The 16,491-nt window shown below is 50.4% G+C and overlaps 1 protein-coding gene across 6 annotated transcripts in view; it reads right to left on the bottom strand.

Moving 5' to 3' along the window:
* FOXP1 (forkhead box P1) overlaps nt 1-16,491 on the bottom strand; it is a 232,732-nt gene that overhangs the window by 129,247 nt on the left and 86,994 nt on the right. For 3 of the 6 annotated variants that reach the window (XM_006769933.2, XM_015567944.1, XM_006769932.2), the window contains exon 2: nt 15,011-15,112. The gene's annotated coding sequence lies outside the window, so the exon portion shown is untranslated. Of the gene's footprint in view, nt 1-15,010; nt 15,113-16,491 lie in introns of those variants that run through there. The other 3 variants (XM_015567943.1, XM_015567942.1, XM_015567941.1) reach the window with 1 other exon arrangement.

The following is a 16,491-nucleotide window of genomic DNA, read 5'->3' as shown; positions in this document are numbered from 1 at the left end:
ATACTCTCACAGATTAGAATCAGATGTCTTGAAGAGGTGCCTTTTTCAATTTCACACAAGTATGAGATCCAGGCTAGCTAAGGCCCTGGCAGCTAAGTCCATTTTTCTGAATCTCAAACAATTACTACTTTCATCATTACATTTACAACAAGGTGTAGAAAGATTTCAGACGGAAAAGGTGGAAGGAAAGACAGCTGGGTGTTGGGTGGCACCTCTGTGCAAATTCACGCAGGTGCTTCTGGTCCCAAGCTGGCACCACCGGTCCCTGGCCAGTGCGAGGCTTGGCCAACGACAGCTGGATGTCAGTCCTCTAGTCCCCTCATCCAGGCAACATTACTCAATGAACAGTGTCGCGACCTACTCCGGCCTGGGAAAGCAGAGGTCAGCAAACCATAGTCCAAATCTGGCCCACCTGTGTTTGTATGGCCCTTCAGCTGAGAATTGTTTTAATATTTTTAAACTAGAGGCCCGGTGCATGAAATTCATGCACTCGTGGGAGGGAAGGGCATCAGCCCAGGCCTCCCTCTGTGGGGCGATGGATTGCGGGGCTCCACCATTGATCGCCCCAAAGATATAGGCCCTGCTCACCCGGCCGGGGCTCTGTGATGGATTGCCCCCACAGAGGGAGGCCCCGCCCAACCACTACAGCACTACCGGCCAGGTGGCCTGGGCCTCCCTCTTTGGGACGATCGTGAAGCCCCCAAATTGATTGCCCCGCTGGCCGGTGGCCTGGGCCTCCCTCTGTGGGGCGACCATGGGGTGATGGTGGGGCCCCCGACCAATCGCATCACACCCGCCCTGGCTGGCCTGGCACCAGTGGGTGTCATAGCGTGGTTGTCCAGACAGTTGTTCTGCTATTCAATCATTCGGTCAATTTGCATACTATGCTTTTATTATTATAGACTAGAGGCCCGTTGCATGAAATTCATGCGGGGGGGTGGGTCCCCTCAGCCCAGCCTGCACCCTTTCCAATCTGGGACCTCTTGGGGAATGTCCGAGAGCCGATCCCCAGGATCGGGCCTAAACCAGGAGTCGCACATCCCTCTCACAATCCAGGACCACTGGCTCCTAACTGCTCACCTGCCTGCCTGCCTGATTGCCCCTAACTGGCCCCCCTGCCAGCCTGATCATCCCTAACCTCCTCTGCCTGCCGACCTGACTGCCCCTAACTGCCCCCCGCCCCAGCCAGCCTGGTAACCCCTCACTGCCCCCCACTGCCGGCCTAGTCACCCCGAACTACCCCGCCTGCTGGCTTGGTCATGCTCAACTGCCCCCTGCTGCAGGCCTGGTCGCCCCTCACTGCCCCCCTCTGCTGGCCTGGTCACCCCGTGCAGCCTGGTGCTCAGTCATTTGGTCGTCCCTCACTACCCCCTTGCCAGTCTTGTCTCCCCACTCAGCCTGTTCGGGCGTCTGTTCAGTTGTCTGTTCGGTTGTTTCAGACGTAATGGCCCTGGCTCTTTATATATATAGATAGTTTGGGGAGAAATCAAAACAAGGATATTTCATGATAAATGAAATGGCATGAAATTCAAATTTCAATATCCACCAGTGGATTCTGATTGAAACTGCTGCTCACTCGTTCACACATGTGCTGCTGTTTCTGCATTGCTGCGCGACAGTCTGGCCTGCAGAGCCAAGAATACTCACCCCTGGCCCTTTACAGAAGTTTGCTGACCCCTGGTCTAAAGGAAGAAAAGAGTTAACTATTAAGCCAAATTCCTTTTGTAGATCTAATGAAAAGTTCCAAGCAAATGTGGCAGGTGAAATAGTTCCTTTATATATACAAACTTGAAACTGAGAAAACGAGGGAGGAAGGTCGACTTCATTACCTAGCCACCTGACAGCACCTTTAATGTCATCCATCAGTGTGTGCCTCGCACGACTTGCAAGGGCTCATTATAAATTGCAGCGCGCGGGCCCCTGACACGATCCAGGGACCGTAACAGGACTCTGGTGACGTAATGTGATAAAGGAGATTTCTCTCTCCGTTCAGTATGGCACGGAGCTGGCGAATTTCCAAGGAATTTAATTTCCAGAGTGCCACCTTTGACTACTCACGATAATTCCGCCCAAGCACTAGGCATCCTTGAAGAAAACTTTATCTTTTCTGGAAATGCTTGTCACTGGGTGTCGTTCTCGAAAATATAAATTTGTAGCTATTTTTGCCAATGAGACAGACTAAATCCAGGATGTAGATTTCCCAATTAGACTCTTTTTAAACATCTGTTGGTAGGCTGCATTTCACATTAGTTATTTGAGCGAAGCACAATTTGATTAGGCTGTCTGAAACTAAGCCAAAGTCTGCAAAATAATAGCTCAATTAAATTCTGTTTTGCTTTAATTTGTCTTGGATTTTACTGAGATACTGTTGCAATAATCAAGCAAACCAATTCATTTCAAAATGAGAGACTTAGGTACCTTTTCCATCTTCAGTCCAAGTTTATTTAATGGTCTACTCCATCTTCAGTATGCTTCACTGAACTTTAATCTTGACACCAAATACAATTCTATATTTTGCCTTTAGTCTCCTTTAATTTTCTATTCTTTTGAATTAAAGTTCTATGCCATTAACATTATACCTTCAACAGATTAGCAAACGTACAAGGCTAACAGCAACCATGAGGCAGTCAGACCGCACTGCCGGGGTTTCCGTCCGATTTTCACTCCGTGCTTGGCAAGACTCAGGCCGGACAGGCCTGGGTCCTTTTCATGCTGGGTTTGCGCTCCTGGAATGTCCCCGGAGCTATGAACCTGGGACTCCTGCGCCTCTCCCACTCAGCAGCATCACTTCTCCTTTCTGGTTGGGTCACTGTTTGGCTACTCACTCCCTCGCCACTCACTCACTCACTCACTAACCCATTTCTGAAAGACACATCCACAGATTGCCTACTTCGTGCCAGCGGCGTAGAATGCCAAAGCTTCAAGATTGCAGATGCAGGAATAGTCCCGTGGCTGTTAAAACCACCTAGCTTTAGTTCATGTAAAATTCTGGGAAGACCAGGACAAAGAGAACCCAGGATGGAATTTTAGAACAGGATGACCTTTCCTTATGCCCGAATGGACACATTTAGAAAAAGAATGCTCCATGGAGACAACGCTGCTCGCACGAGTAGCAGGGAGGGGGATGACAGCAGCGGGCGTGTATTAAGCGCTTGCTGTGTGCCAGGCTGCTGGTATCTAGTTACATCCGCTGGTCTTCACCACAGCTTGGGGAGCACTGGGGTCACCCCTTTTACAGATGAGGAGCCTGATGTCTTCCCATCCAGTGTGTTCAACCACAAGGACACTACACGCGAAAGGTAGTTCTGTTATGCTGCTTACACATACAAGTGAAGAGTGATGATAGCCAGTGAATGACAATGTGATTTGGCATTCAAAAGGGAGTCCTTTTCCCTTTAAGAGGAATTTATGTAATTATTAGAAGAACTACCTTTTCCGAGAATTTACTATGTCCCAGGCACTGTGCATGCACTTTTCACACATTATCACTTAATCCTCACAATCACTTTCAGGGGTTGAGGTAAATCAGCCACGTTCTCTGGGTGAGAAATGAAAATGCAGGGAGCTTCAGCTCCTTTCCTAGGTCACACAGCAGTAAGATGGTGCCGGGACTTGAACTGGAGCCTAACACCAGAGGCCACGCTGTTAACCATGTGCCTCATCTCACACAGCCTGATACACACATCTCTGAAACTCCCACCACGCTGCTGAGCTCGTATGGGGACCCGTGTGCCAGAGCCTGTGCCTTTGAGGACAAATCACTCCTCATGGCTGACCATGAAGAGATAGGTGGTAAGAATACGGTTTGACTGGTCTTGAATAAGGAGATAGGGAACAGCACAAAGTATACGTTGAATTTTAGATGCTATTTCAATAGTTACCAACAGGATCCATTAGGCTTCCCAGAAAAAATAATCCCAAGGATTTCTCTACTCTGGTATGTGATCAGCGTAGACCAGTGATGGCGAATGTTTTGAGCTCCGTGTGTCAGCATTTTGAAAAACCCTAACTAAACTCTGGTGCCGTGTCACATACAGAAATTTTTTGATATTTGCAACCATAGTAAAACAAAGATTTATATTTTTGATATTTATTTTATATATTTAAATGCCATTTAACAAAGAAAAATCAACCAAAAATATGAGTTCGTGTGTCACCTCTGACACGTGTGTCATAGGTTCGCCATCACTGGCGTAGACTATGTCAGGTAAACCTGTCAAGCTTGGCAAACAGAAGGCCCCACAACACCACTGCCAAACCCAGTGCCCGGGCAGACCTAGCCACTCAGTCCGGAGCTGGAGCGGGCCATTCTGCTCAGAACCCCTCACCTGGCCCCTGGACAGAGCCGCGCCAACCAGGTCCCCTGAAGCCTGTGTGGGTGGCTCTTGATTCTGCTCCTAAAATTAGGAACCATCCCTTTCTGCTGCCGAATTAAATGAAGCAGACGGAACTCATCAACAGCTCCGAGAGCAGCCTCCTCACACATATCCAACAGGGAGCACCTGGCCTGCGGCCCCACGGCCACGGAGTCCGGGGAACCCTCCAGGCCATGCGCAGACAGCGGCGAAGAGGAGCAGGGGACGGGGCAGAGAGTGACAGGCAGGGAGACAGCCCTGCCGTGGCTTCTGGCTTCCTTCTGAAGAAAGAGACAGAGAGACGATCCCACCCCGTGCAGTTAAAGTCAAACGACTTGGTTCCCAGGGCCTGGTGTCCAAGTGGCAGGTGACAGAACAAGCATTATTTGAAACCTGGATTGTGGGGCTGGACTGCAGGTTGGAGTGGCCCCTGAATGTTTCTGAACAGCAGAGCGACATGGCCTCTAGGGCAAGACCAGGAGATATGCGGAGGGGAGGGGCAGGCTGTCCTTCTTTGCCAAGACCCTGCACGTGCCAGCTGAGGCCTGGGGTCCCAGGAAGGAGCGGAGAGAAGACCTTGGCGGAAGGAGAAACGGCAGATCTGAGGACAAGTAAGGTGGGGGTGAGACGCTGACCTGTAGGGCCTGGCGGTGAACGTGACCAGCTGGAGCAGAGAGAAGGAGGACTGTGGTGATGCTCAGCTAAGAAAGACATGGCCAGGCGGCTAGGAGGGCACAGACAGCGGGGAGTCCTCCGTAGAGAAGGAGGAGGACAGAGGTGCCACCAGGCAAGACCGAAGGAGCTGGACTCTGGGGTGGGAAGGATTTTGTGTCCAGAAGAGCCCGGGGGGCAGAGTGATTGCACCGCAGAGCCTGGCAGCCTGCAGGGAGGAAGGGGAAAGAAGGCAATTTCCAAAACCGTGAGTGAGCCACAGGCCGAACCAGCTCCTGGGAGGTCAGACAGCTTGAGGTGAGGATGAGACTGAATTTAGTGACAAAAAATATTCAAGGAAACGAGGAGGAGGAAAGGCAGCTTTGGGAGAGGCGGGAAGGAGAGCGGCGGTGGAAACGAACAGAGAGGCAGCGGCGGCAGGATGTCGGGGTCAGCGGCCTGTGGACCCGAGGGGCTGGAGGCGCAGCCGCGAGGCCTGAGTCACGCGAGGCTCTGAGCGCCGTTCCACACCCACAGCCCGTGAGCGCTCACCACGGGTCCTCCGGGATGGAACGCGACGGGACGAGGCCCGGCCTCTTTGCCCAGGCGTGTCCTGGCAGCTCCACGTCCTCCCACTGAAGTAGTTAAACATCTGTACTTGGAGGAAGGGGAGTTATTTCTGACCGCGGGCAGCAGGCTGGGCCCTTCAGCAACGAGGAGTGATCACTCTGCAGTTTACTGGGCAATAATTTGAAACTCAAACCATCTCAACAGCAAGGCTGCAGTCCACCATAAGTTCAAAATGGGGTATGTTCTCTTTAAAATTCTGAGAGCGACTAAATATGACAACCATCTGATGTATGAAAATTATTCACAACCAAAAACAGACAGTCTGGAAATAGCCGGGATGACTTCATTTAGACAGAATTACCCAAATCTGTTTCTAATATACACAGTACACATAATAAATTTTTACAATATGACAAGGAAAACAAACTTAATAAAAGTTCCCAATCTTTTGTTACACAAGCATGCTATGCCCATGCGATGTTTATAATAGTTTGATCATGATATCACAGCTCAGTAACAAAGGCCCGGGCAATACAAAAACAGTTACTAAGCATGACATCAACTCACAACTACCGTAATTACATCAGGACACAAATTTCCCAAACCGTACATTTTCCAAGCTGCTTCTCCATTTCAACGGCTGCCCTTGGACAATTACTTGCAGTTGTCTGCAGGCTTTGAGTAATACTCCTCTTTCTTCTCTTTCCCAAGCGTCATTTCCCTTCAGAAAGTGCATATTTCAATTACAAGCACTATTTTTCAAATATGCCCATAAACAGATGTCCAAATTAGGAGACAGTGCTGTCTAGTGGTTGGTGATGAGCATCAGGGCCCGGCAGCTCTGCTGCTGTTCCTCCCGCCGCCCGTTGGCCAGGCCTGGAGCAGCTGCGGGAGGCGACCGGATGCAATGGAGAAGAGCAGATTCCCGAGCCCAACGCTGGGGCCGGTCCCAGCTCTGCCACTTACCAGCTGTCTGGCCCTGGGCAAGTCAACTTCTCTGATGCCTGCCTTCCCTCCTCTACAAAATGGGAATGCTAACAGATCTTACCCCAGCAGTGATGGTGAACCATTTGAGCTCGGCATGTCAGCATTTTTGAAAAACCCTAACTTAACTCTGGTGCCGTGTCACATAAATATTTTTGATATTTGCAACCATAGTAAAACAAAATATTTTTGATATTTATTTTATATGTTTAAATGCCATTTAACAAAGGAAAATCAACCAAAAAAATGAGTTCGCCTGTCACCTCTGACACGCGTGTCATAGGTTCGGCATCACTGCCCCATGTGCTGAGCACACAGCACACTTTCAGCGCCTGCTATTTAATATAATACTATTGCTGTCATATTTTGGGGACTCAGTTTCCTGTTTGAAAACCTGGCTTAAATTATCCTGACCCACAGTGAATTGTGTACTTTTCTAGTGTGAAGGCAAGAGTTCCATCTTGGTCACATGGCCTGGATATAGGGAGGTTCAATGAGTAAAGTTTGAGTGAATGAATGAATGAATTAATGAATTCCCTATAGTTACAAAAGTGAAAAATATTATCTCACAGAAATTGTTTTCATACTTTTTCTCTAGCGGCTTGTTTTCATGTTCCTGCAGCCAATGTTGATAAATACCTACAGCCCAATTAAAATAATAAGTGCTGGGGAAAAGGGTATCGCCCTGAGATGTCCGAAGCTCATTTCTCTCAGGAGTGAGCTTCTCCTTTCGCCAGCCCCGTTTGCCGGTGCTGGCGGCACGGGCCGCTGGCTTCCCGGCAGGGCCGGCGGCCAGGGAAGCGAGACTACCCCGTTGTCACTTCTGCTCCGTGGTGCTCGCACCAAATGCTGTTATTCCAGCTTCAGGAAATTTTCTAACCACTGGCCAGGGCCCAGTGCTGTGTGCTAATGAGTTTCAGATTGGAGGACTCACTGTGCATGTGTCAGGAAAGGGACATGGTTCATGGTGAGGCGGGGGCAGGGAAGAAAAGACACACAAAAAGGAAGAAAAAACAGTAGTTTAAAAATGCTGGCTACTCAAATTGACAGGGAACGTGACCTCTGCACTTCATCGAAATTCCTGCAGACTTACAAAATCAAGGCTCGGCTTTTATCACACACTGAGCTCGGGGAGATGGAAACCACTACATCACTTGACCTTGCCGTGCCCTCTTTCAACCACAGACGATGTTGTGTACAAAAATTCTAAACGAACTGAAGATGTTAAGAAAAGCTTTAATTTTTTGCATTAGACTTGATATTACTATTTTGTTTCTTGAGATCTTGCCTAGAAGGTTCACAAAGGAAAAGAAGCCGATCCCCGGAGAAGCATGGGGTCACGTGGGAGCACGGCACGGCCCTCAGGGTGGGCGCTGTCGCACCCCTGCTTCTTGCAGAAGAGCGAGCAGCCTCCAGCCTCCTGCCCCGTTTGAAAGCCACCCAAGACTGACTCACGTCTATTTGCTTACATTAACAGAACATTAAGACCCATTTTAAACAACTTAAGGAAACTCAAGCCCTCTCAGTTGGTGATTCACTTCTCTGGACTCTTCTTCTCTCCTCAAGGTAACCCACAGGCTGAGTCTCAGGACTTCTCATCAGGCTGTCATCATCCATCAGAGACCCCTTCGCAGAAAGCAACTCAGGGCTTTTTCTGAGTAATGAGGTTAATTTCAACCTTTTCTCTTCTCTTCTCTTCTCTTCTCTTCTCTTCTCTTCTCTTCTCTTCTCTTCTCTTCTCTTTTCTTCCTTCCTTCCTTCCTTCCTTCCTTCCTTTTTCTTTTTCTTTTCTTTTTTGCCACACTTAGTACTGGCAACTTTAAAAATCCAACTTTCACATCCTCAAACTGTCATCAACACTTTTTTCAGACATTGTCAATAAAATTGATTGCCTGCAGTTCTGAATTCTGCTCTGCACATGGAAACAATATAATTTGTTTTACAGTCTTTTTTGATGGGGCAGGAGGGAACAGAACCGGCCCATCCGCGCCCTGGGCGCACGGCACCGGAGGAGCGCCAGCGCCTGCATCTGCTGAAAACGGACAAAACTCTCGACGCACGAGCCCTAACCCTCCTGCTGTCCCACCTGCTATGTCTTCCTGTCAGAGGTGAATGATGTTTCTGGAACATTAATACGTTCATTAAATCCTAACTCCCTTCCTTAAAATACCCTGCACTTTGGCTCAGGGGCGTCTGACAGCTTTGCTGTAATGTGTGGGGGGCCCCGGGCTGCAGTTGTTGGATGCCTCATACCTCCAGCCAATCTGTTGCTTTACAAGTGTAATCTAGGTATTAAGGCGCTGATTGTGGAACCACGTTGATTTGACATCTTCAAATCAGTTGTATATCATAGAAACCACTATGGGTGGTGATAGACTCCCATGATGCCCAGCAACCATACATCCCTCTCGCTCCCTAATCTGTGAGACTACAAAACACAGCCCCCACCCCCTGCCCGAGGCACAAGTGGACGACCAGCAAGGGTCCAACAGTGTTATTCCTAATTACCTTTTTTTTCACTCTTGATCCTCTGGCTCTCATAATTAGTTACCTGGGGCTGCAATCCAATTTGAAGTGATGACAAGAAAGTGATCCATGAAAAAGTAATAAGTTAAATCCAATTCCAGCCTTCCTCTAATTAAATGCACATGGAGCTAATGACTCCAGCCCGGGCATTCCAGTGATAATGGTAATTAGCGAGGTGGGAGTCACTCTCTTTTTCAACACTGAAGGTGTAAACCACAAGGTAAAATCGTAGGAGCACTCTTAATTACATGTGTCATTTTGTCAGCAATTTACACATTTTTGACCAGTCAACGATGTTTTTCCCCACCTCCTAGCCCCAACAATGATTATAACATACTTTTCCATGTTCCAACACATGGAAGTATGTAAGAGCACTTCACCCTGGAGAGTAAGAAGCTGTCTTTCTTTGTTGCTGCTCACGCTGTGACACACACGGGCCAGGTGACAAGCAAATAACTATGCAGGTCTTGGTCCCCTGCACGGAAATCCAGATATTGACAGTGGAATTGGCTTTGGGTGGCTTGGTTTTATTCTTGCCTATGATATGGAAAATATAATGATTTATCTATGGAAAACATGGCACTCAGCAGCTGCTGAGCAGTCCACATGGGAGGAGAAGCCATGATGAGCTGGCCTGTGGAATTAGCTTATCTGTGGCCCTATACAGCCCGTTCCCATCTTGGCGCTGCCACTGTCTGCATGCTCTGGAGCAGGTCACTTAACCTCTCTAAGTTTCTAAGTTTCACTTTCCTCACCCAGAGAATCCTATATAATAAAAGCCTAATATGCAAATCAACCGAACACAGAACGACCAGTGGAATGACCAGTCGCTATAACATGCACTGACCACCAGGGGACAGACGCTCAACGCAAGAGCTGCTCACAGCCTGCAGGCCCCAGGCCAGCCAAGGTGGGTGCCAGCAGGGCCCCCCGCCCCCGACTGCCCCACAGAAGGAGGCGACCGGCGGCGGGGGCAGGGCAGACCAGTGAGCGCTGCCCCCACAATTGCCCCGCCTGTCACCTCCAAGGTTGGTGCCAGCAGGGGCCCCCCAATTGCCCCACCAGTCACCCCACAGATTGCCCCTGATCACAGGCCAGGCCTAGGGACCCTACCCGTGAATGAATTTTTTGCACCAGGCCTCTAGTAATTAATACTCATTCCTATACCATAGGGTAGCCGGGGCTCGTCCACATTACGCACTTACTAACCATTAATTATCTGTGTACATGGTGACAAATACATGCTTACATATAAAATATTAGCATCACACTTGCATTTTAAGGCTTAGATACATATAACTAAGGTGAGCATATAATTAAATGTCCGAACTGAGCTACTTCCGAGACTGAGAATTATCAGTAAGTACACGCAGGACGCAGTCACCCTGTGCTGCTGAAACGGAAGAGTGAGCTCGCTCACGATATTACAACTAAACTCAGAATTTTGGAGGGCAGCAAGGACAAAACATTATTTTTGAAAAAGAATTAATTCTTAAAGCGAAGATATTAAACCCGAGCAACAAGATGGGCTTCCCGGGGTCCGTGAAACCCTTGTCACTAGACACACGGCTCTGTGTGAGGGCTGGCCTGGAGGAGGGGTCCCTGTGCCGTCACGGTTTTATCGGGGGTGTGATCGGAAAGATTTAATGATGTTTCTGAAATATCATTTCTACTTTATTGTCTCTTATCAAGACTCATTTTTTTTTGAGTTTTGGGATCCTCCAAGGTCAAGCGATAAAGGTACTGAAATTTCAACTCTTCATACCAATTTAATGGCAGGGATGCCACCTGTAGACAATGTTAATTCTACACATTTTTAAAAGAATTTGGCTCCTTGTCCTGAATTATCCACTTAATTAATTCACTGAATAGGGATATTTTTTAAGGGTCAGTATTTAAAAACTATTCCATTTTACTACCTACAGCATAAAATTGTGGTTTTCTTAAAAGGTTTCCGCTTACCAATTTATTCCCATGGGAATGAAGGGAGGTGATAAGGTTCTATACGGCATTCAGGCAAAGGGAAAATGCCGCCTACAGCATGTTTTATGTAACTGCAAACACATGCCGAGCGAGGAACACTGCGGATCGGGTCTGTGCGCCCCTCGGGTAGAGCAGGCGTCCTCTTCTTCCCGAGCCCCCAGCGGGCCAGGGGCTCAGCTGCCAGCGGGGCTCCCGGGCCCTGGCCCCGGGGCCATCCGAGGGGGCGCTATGCCTGGCCTGACCTTGGAAGGGAGGGACGGGCCAGAGGAAATCTACCAGGTGACTGGGTTCAGGTTCCAATGCTTTAGCGCTGGCCGAAGCTGTGGCCAGCTTCCCACTGCAAGCTCACACAGGGTGACTTTCCTTCCTCACCTCCCTGCTGCCAGAATCCACATGGACTTTACTTTCTTAGGAGAAAATGTGTCATTTGACTTCCTTCCAGTTTACGTACTCATGCCAACAACTAGATGCTTATAGAACCAAAATGAATTACTGCCCAGAAATGGCGGTCAAAGTTCCAAAATGTGATCAATAAAATTGCTCATCTACTCACAAATTAATCTTCAGCCAGTAAAGTTCCACATTTTCCAGCTTATGAGCACACCTGCACTATTAAGCATTTATTTCACTTGTTTAAGCAATCTTCAGAAGTATATAAATATTTATAAAAGTAAGCCTACTACTTTTACTTACATATAATTTTCTTTCTGCAGCGAAAACTTGTTAATTTTTTACAACTCATAAGCATTCTGAAGGCAGGCTCTGTGTCTCCCACAGTCTCGTATCCGTGGGTGTCAGTAAGATGCTCCCCACGCTGCAGCTGTTCGAGAAATGTCCACCAAGTTGCATGTAATTAGCTCAGCTCATTCTGATTCTGAATTTTAGATGAGGCCAGTTTTCATTTGTATCATTCATGAAAAATTGGCAAAGCAAATAAAGACTAAAATAAGAGGCTATTTAGGTTAGGTATTTTTAAAGAACTTGGGAAGCAGTATGTATACTCAACCAGTCCTCTCTATAAACCACAATGTCACCCAAGAATGCGGTAGCTCAGATTTTGTTCAATATGCGCAGCAAAGACCACGATTCTCTCTTTACGCCGATCTCCCTGAAGTTAGTTGAAGTTGGGGATGTTGACTGCATTCTGTGCTCTCTGTCGAGCAACCACAGAGAGCGCCTCTAACTTTCCATGTTCTTTTGTTTGCATCACCAGCCTGAAGCTGGGGAGCGCTGCCAAGCCCGAAGCAGGGAAGTGTGAGATATGCTTAAAATATGAGTCACAGTGTATTTGGGGATTTGGGTTGCTTTCTTTCTCCTCCAGCTATCAGCAGATCAAATTCTTCCTCCCTGTGCAGCCTCCTCCATGCAGAAGGCCAGACGTCTGTGAAAATAGGTCTCTAGCAACGAAGGGAGGGGGTCAGCAAGGAACAGCGCTGAGACGCACCGAAGGATCCCATCCAGTTCAGGGCCCGGGCTGAGCCGCCGGCGAGGCGTGCCAGGCATGTTCACATGCACAGGTGACCCCTTCTGTGAGTCCCAGAGCCCACATACGTGTTTTCCTAACTGCATAACCTACATGGGACCTCGGCTGGTCATTTCTGCCTGGCTGTGGAAGGCCTGCCAACCTGATAAAGCTCAGTGAATCTACATGACCACACCAGGCAGCTGAGGAGCCATTCTCCATGCTGCGCGTGCTCGCACACACACACACACACACACACACACACACACACAGACACAACCCTTTCCCCCAATCAATTCCTGAAGCTCATCTAAATTCTCTGCTTGTCCAGCCTCCCACTGAGGGTAGGGAGCGAAGTGAACATCTTCATTAGCAAAGGCAGCATCAAGACGGCCCCTCAGCCAGTGCGTTAGGTGGCCCTGACGCTGTCCTTGCCAAGAAAAACGAAGCTCTATCATACTGTTCTGCAGCTGCAACACCACAACGGGCAAGAAGAACAGCGCCCCAAAGGAACCCTCTGAAACCCGACTTCATATACTTAGCCCTAAAGGAACTTCATTCATCTTGGGAAAGAAGTTACCTAAAAATGCCATATGTAGGTTTTTTTTAAAAAAAGCCAAGTATGAGGGAAAATAAGTCTAGTGTACAGAGTGACACATGGTATTCCACACTGCGGGCAGCGCCCAGGAGCCCGGACGTGCGCGCTGTTTCCTTAAGTCTCTAAGCACAGCTCCACTCTCTGTCAGCGTCCACCCCCAATAACAGAGACTTCCCCCAGACACTGGGGGGCTGACGAACCCCCGGGTGTCGGGCTGTGCGGGAGCGGACAGTCACCAGGATCGCGCCCGTGCGGTGAATGCATTAGCACTTTACCGGCATCCCTGTGCCAGGACAGGTCCCAGTGCCGTGCTGCGTCCGGCAATGGGCTCTGCTCTGGAATCCACAGCGGGCCTCCGCTGCTGACCGCTGAAACACCAGTCCCAGGCTGACGACGGAAACGGTTCAGTGTGGTCCTTCCCGCTTATCCGACTTGAGAAACAGGCTCCCAGCTGAACGGTCAGCGCCGTCCCAGCCCGTCCGCGGAGCTGTCCGAGGCCTCTGCACGGCAGCCTGCGGGCACCTGGACGGCCCGCTCTCCCTCATCACAACGGCCCGTGGACGCCGAGCAGCAGGGGCTGGCGAGGCTCTGCCCAGGAGGCACTTTGGGAAGCGCAGGAAACAACGTGCACCCACCGGCCGGCCAAGTGCCACCACGGCGCCCAGCCTCCCGCGGCGGCCACACTGTCCCCCGGGGGCAAAGAAGGGTGGCTGCCCGAGGTCGTGTGGCCGCCGCCAGGGAAGGTGCGCTGGGCAGTGGTTTGCTCTGATCTGAGAGGAGTCAACACAATCCAGAATCTGGGTTGACCGCGTGATCCAATGATTTAGCACCGAGTTCTGCCCTCAGCAGCAGTTAGAGATGCTGTCCCGAGTGTCCGTGTGGGAAGCCCACGCAGCCCCACGCCAGGACGCCACCCTCCGCTTGGGCAGGAGCGGCCGCTCGGCCTGCGCCACCCTCTCGGATGGGAGTGTCAACCCCAAGTCCAGGCTCTTTGAAGTTTCTATTAAAGTGTTCTGCTCCGATAGAAAATCAAAATTAAACTTGTACAAACTCACTCCTTCCCACATTGTGCCTGAAAGGAAGTCACTAACACAATATTTCTTGGTATCTTTATATAAAAACTGCTCATCACTTTTTATGAATAATTCTGAAGTGTGTGGAAAACATCCACCCAAGAAAAGAGTGTATATGACAACCGCGACCAGGTGCGTTAAAAACAGCACAGCCTCTTCGCCCTGGAACAGCTCCTGAGGCTGGTGGCATCGGGGGCTGGCAGTGGTGTGTGGCAGGGACTTTTCTGGAATGCAGGGTGTCCAGCCCCATCCCTGCTTCTACTTCCCACTTCCCAGCGTGTCAGCCACACCACCGCTCCCCCAAGCATGAAAACTAAACACGTCTCCAGACACTGCCCACTGTCCCCCGCCCTCCCACGCACTGAAGGAGGTATGTGTGCACCCCATCATGAGGGACCACGTAGACCTGTCGACAGAGAAGGTGGCGATGCATGTGAGCACCGTGACCCTCTCTCATCGCGAGCGGCCCAAGCACCACACCTGCCCCCGCACATCGGCCGACTGTCCTGACACCAGCAGGTCTCACCCCACGACAACACGTTAGGGTTCAACAGACCTTTCCCTGCGACGGCACACTCTGCTGGGAAGCTAGTGGCACCTCCACGGAGGCCAGCATGTGACTGCCATCCTCACACAGCCCCTGGTCAGTGCTGTCCACGTGGGTAACGTCGTTTACTCTTAAAAGGATTGCTACCTGGCCCTCGGCCGTGTGGCTCCGCTGGCTGGCACGCTGTCCGGTGCACTGACAGGCTGTGGGTTTGATTCCCGCTCAGCGCACACACCCATGTGCTTTAAAAAACCACGTTACCTGCAGGGCTGGCTGCTTGTCATTCCTCTTGGGAGACTTGATCCCGCTAACCTGCTGCTGCTGCTGCTGCTGAAGGAGGAGCTGTCTTGCCACCTGAAGGGCCTGCAAGGAAAAGTGGAAGAGACAGGTCTCCGTTACCACAGGTCAGAGCAGCTGCGCAGACTCCACGGGGCACTTATGGAGGAGCTCCCGCCCTGGCCGGTCTGGCTCGGTGGATAGAGCGTCGGCCTGCAGGTTCGATTCTGGTCCAGGGCACATGCCCGGGTTGCGGGCTCAATCCCCAGTAGGGCCATGCAGGAGGCAGCCAATCAATGAATCTCTCATCATTGATGTTTCTCTCTCTCTCTCTTCCTCTCTCTCTCTCTCTCTCTCCCTTCCTCTCTGAAATCAATAAAAACATATGGGGGGTGGTGGTGAGGGGAGAACAAGTTACTGTCTTTCCCAATTCCAGGCAAATGGAACAGCAAACAAAACTTTCCATCCATCTAAGTTGAAAAACATTCCTCAATCTGTTGACATTCTCTGAGGTTTAGTCAGTTTCACAGAGTTCTTTAGGCATAGCAGCCACCTAGGCAGGCATTTTATCCCCACCAAAAACCAACACGACATGCGGACACGGCCATGAGAATGTGAGGGAGGCAGGCGGGGAGCAGCTGGGAGGCACCTGGCAAAGGCAGAAACATCTGAGACGGGAGACGAGGCTCCTCCCCTCCTCCAATTCCGCGGGGGCAGCTCGGGGACTCAAGGTGAAAGGAGCACGTTCACCTCATCCGAGTCCAAAACCAGGAAGAGTTAGGTGGCGCGCACAGTGGGTGACGTCACTTGGGAAGGAAGACTAACAGGGGAGCTCTACTAAGGGAGCCTCGGTGGACTGTGTAAGGGGAGGACTTCCCACATTTGACCTCTAAGTTGACTTGAAGGGCACGTCCTGCACCTCTGAACAAAGCTGGTGTCTCCCACAGATGACTGTCTATGGCTTCTGCCAGAGGAGGGTGTTATTTAAAGGCAGTGACTACAGCGGTGATACGAATCGGAGGTAAAGCAAACGGAAACAGGAGAGTCCTCCGAAGTGCAGAGTGCATGTTTCAGTTCTGTCCTGTTTTAGGTAAAGGATAGTTGCCATACAACATTATGTTAGTTTCAGGCACAAAGCATAGTGGAGCTGCCTGTATATACTTACTAGAGGCCCGGTGCACAAAAATTTGTGCACTCGGGGGGTGGGGGGGCCCTCAGCCCGGCCTGTGCCCTCTCGCAGTCTGGGATCCCTTGGGAGATAACGACCTGCTGGCTTAGGCCTGCTCCCGGGTGGCAGAGGGCAGGCCCGATCCCTAGGTGCAGCCCCTGGTCGGGCTCGGAGCAGGCCGATTGGGGAGTTGGGGTGCCTTCCCCTGTCATGCACAGAGCAGGGCAGATTGGGAGGTTGCGATGCCACCCTCAGTCACGCTCAGGGTAGGGCCGATTGGGGGGTTGGGGCACCGCCC

This window comes from Myotis davidii, unplaced genomic scaffold (genome assembly GCF_000327345.1).
Source record: "Myotis davidii unplaced genomic scaffold, ASM32734v1 scaffold821, whole genome shotgun sequence".
NCBI classification, from domain to species: domain Eukaryota; kingdom Metazoa; phylum Chordata; class Mammalia; order Chiroptera; family Vespertilionidae; genus Myotis; species Myotis davidii.
The sequence above is the reverse complement of the archived record's forward strand: the minus strand, read 5'-3'. Positions and strand labels throughout refer to the sequence as shown.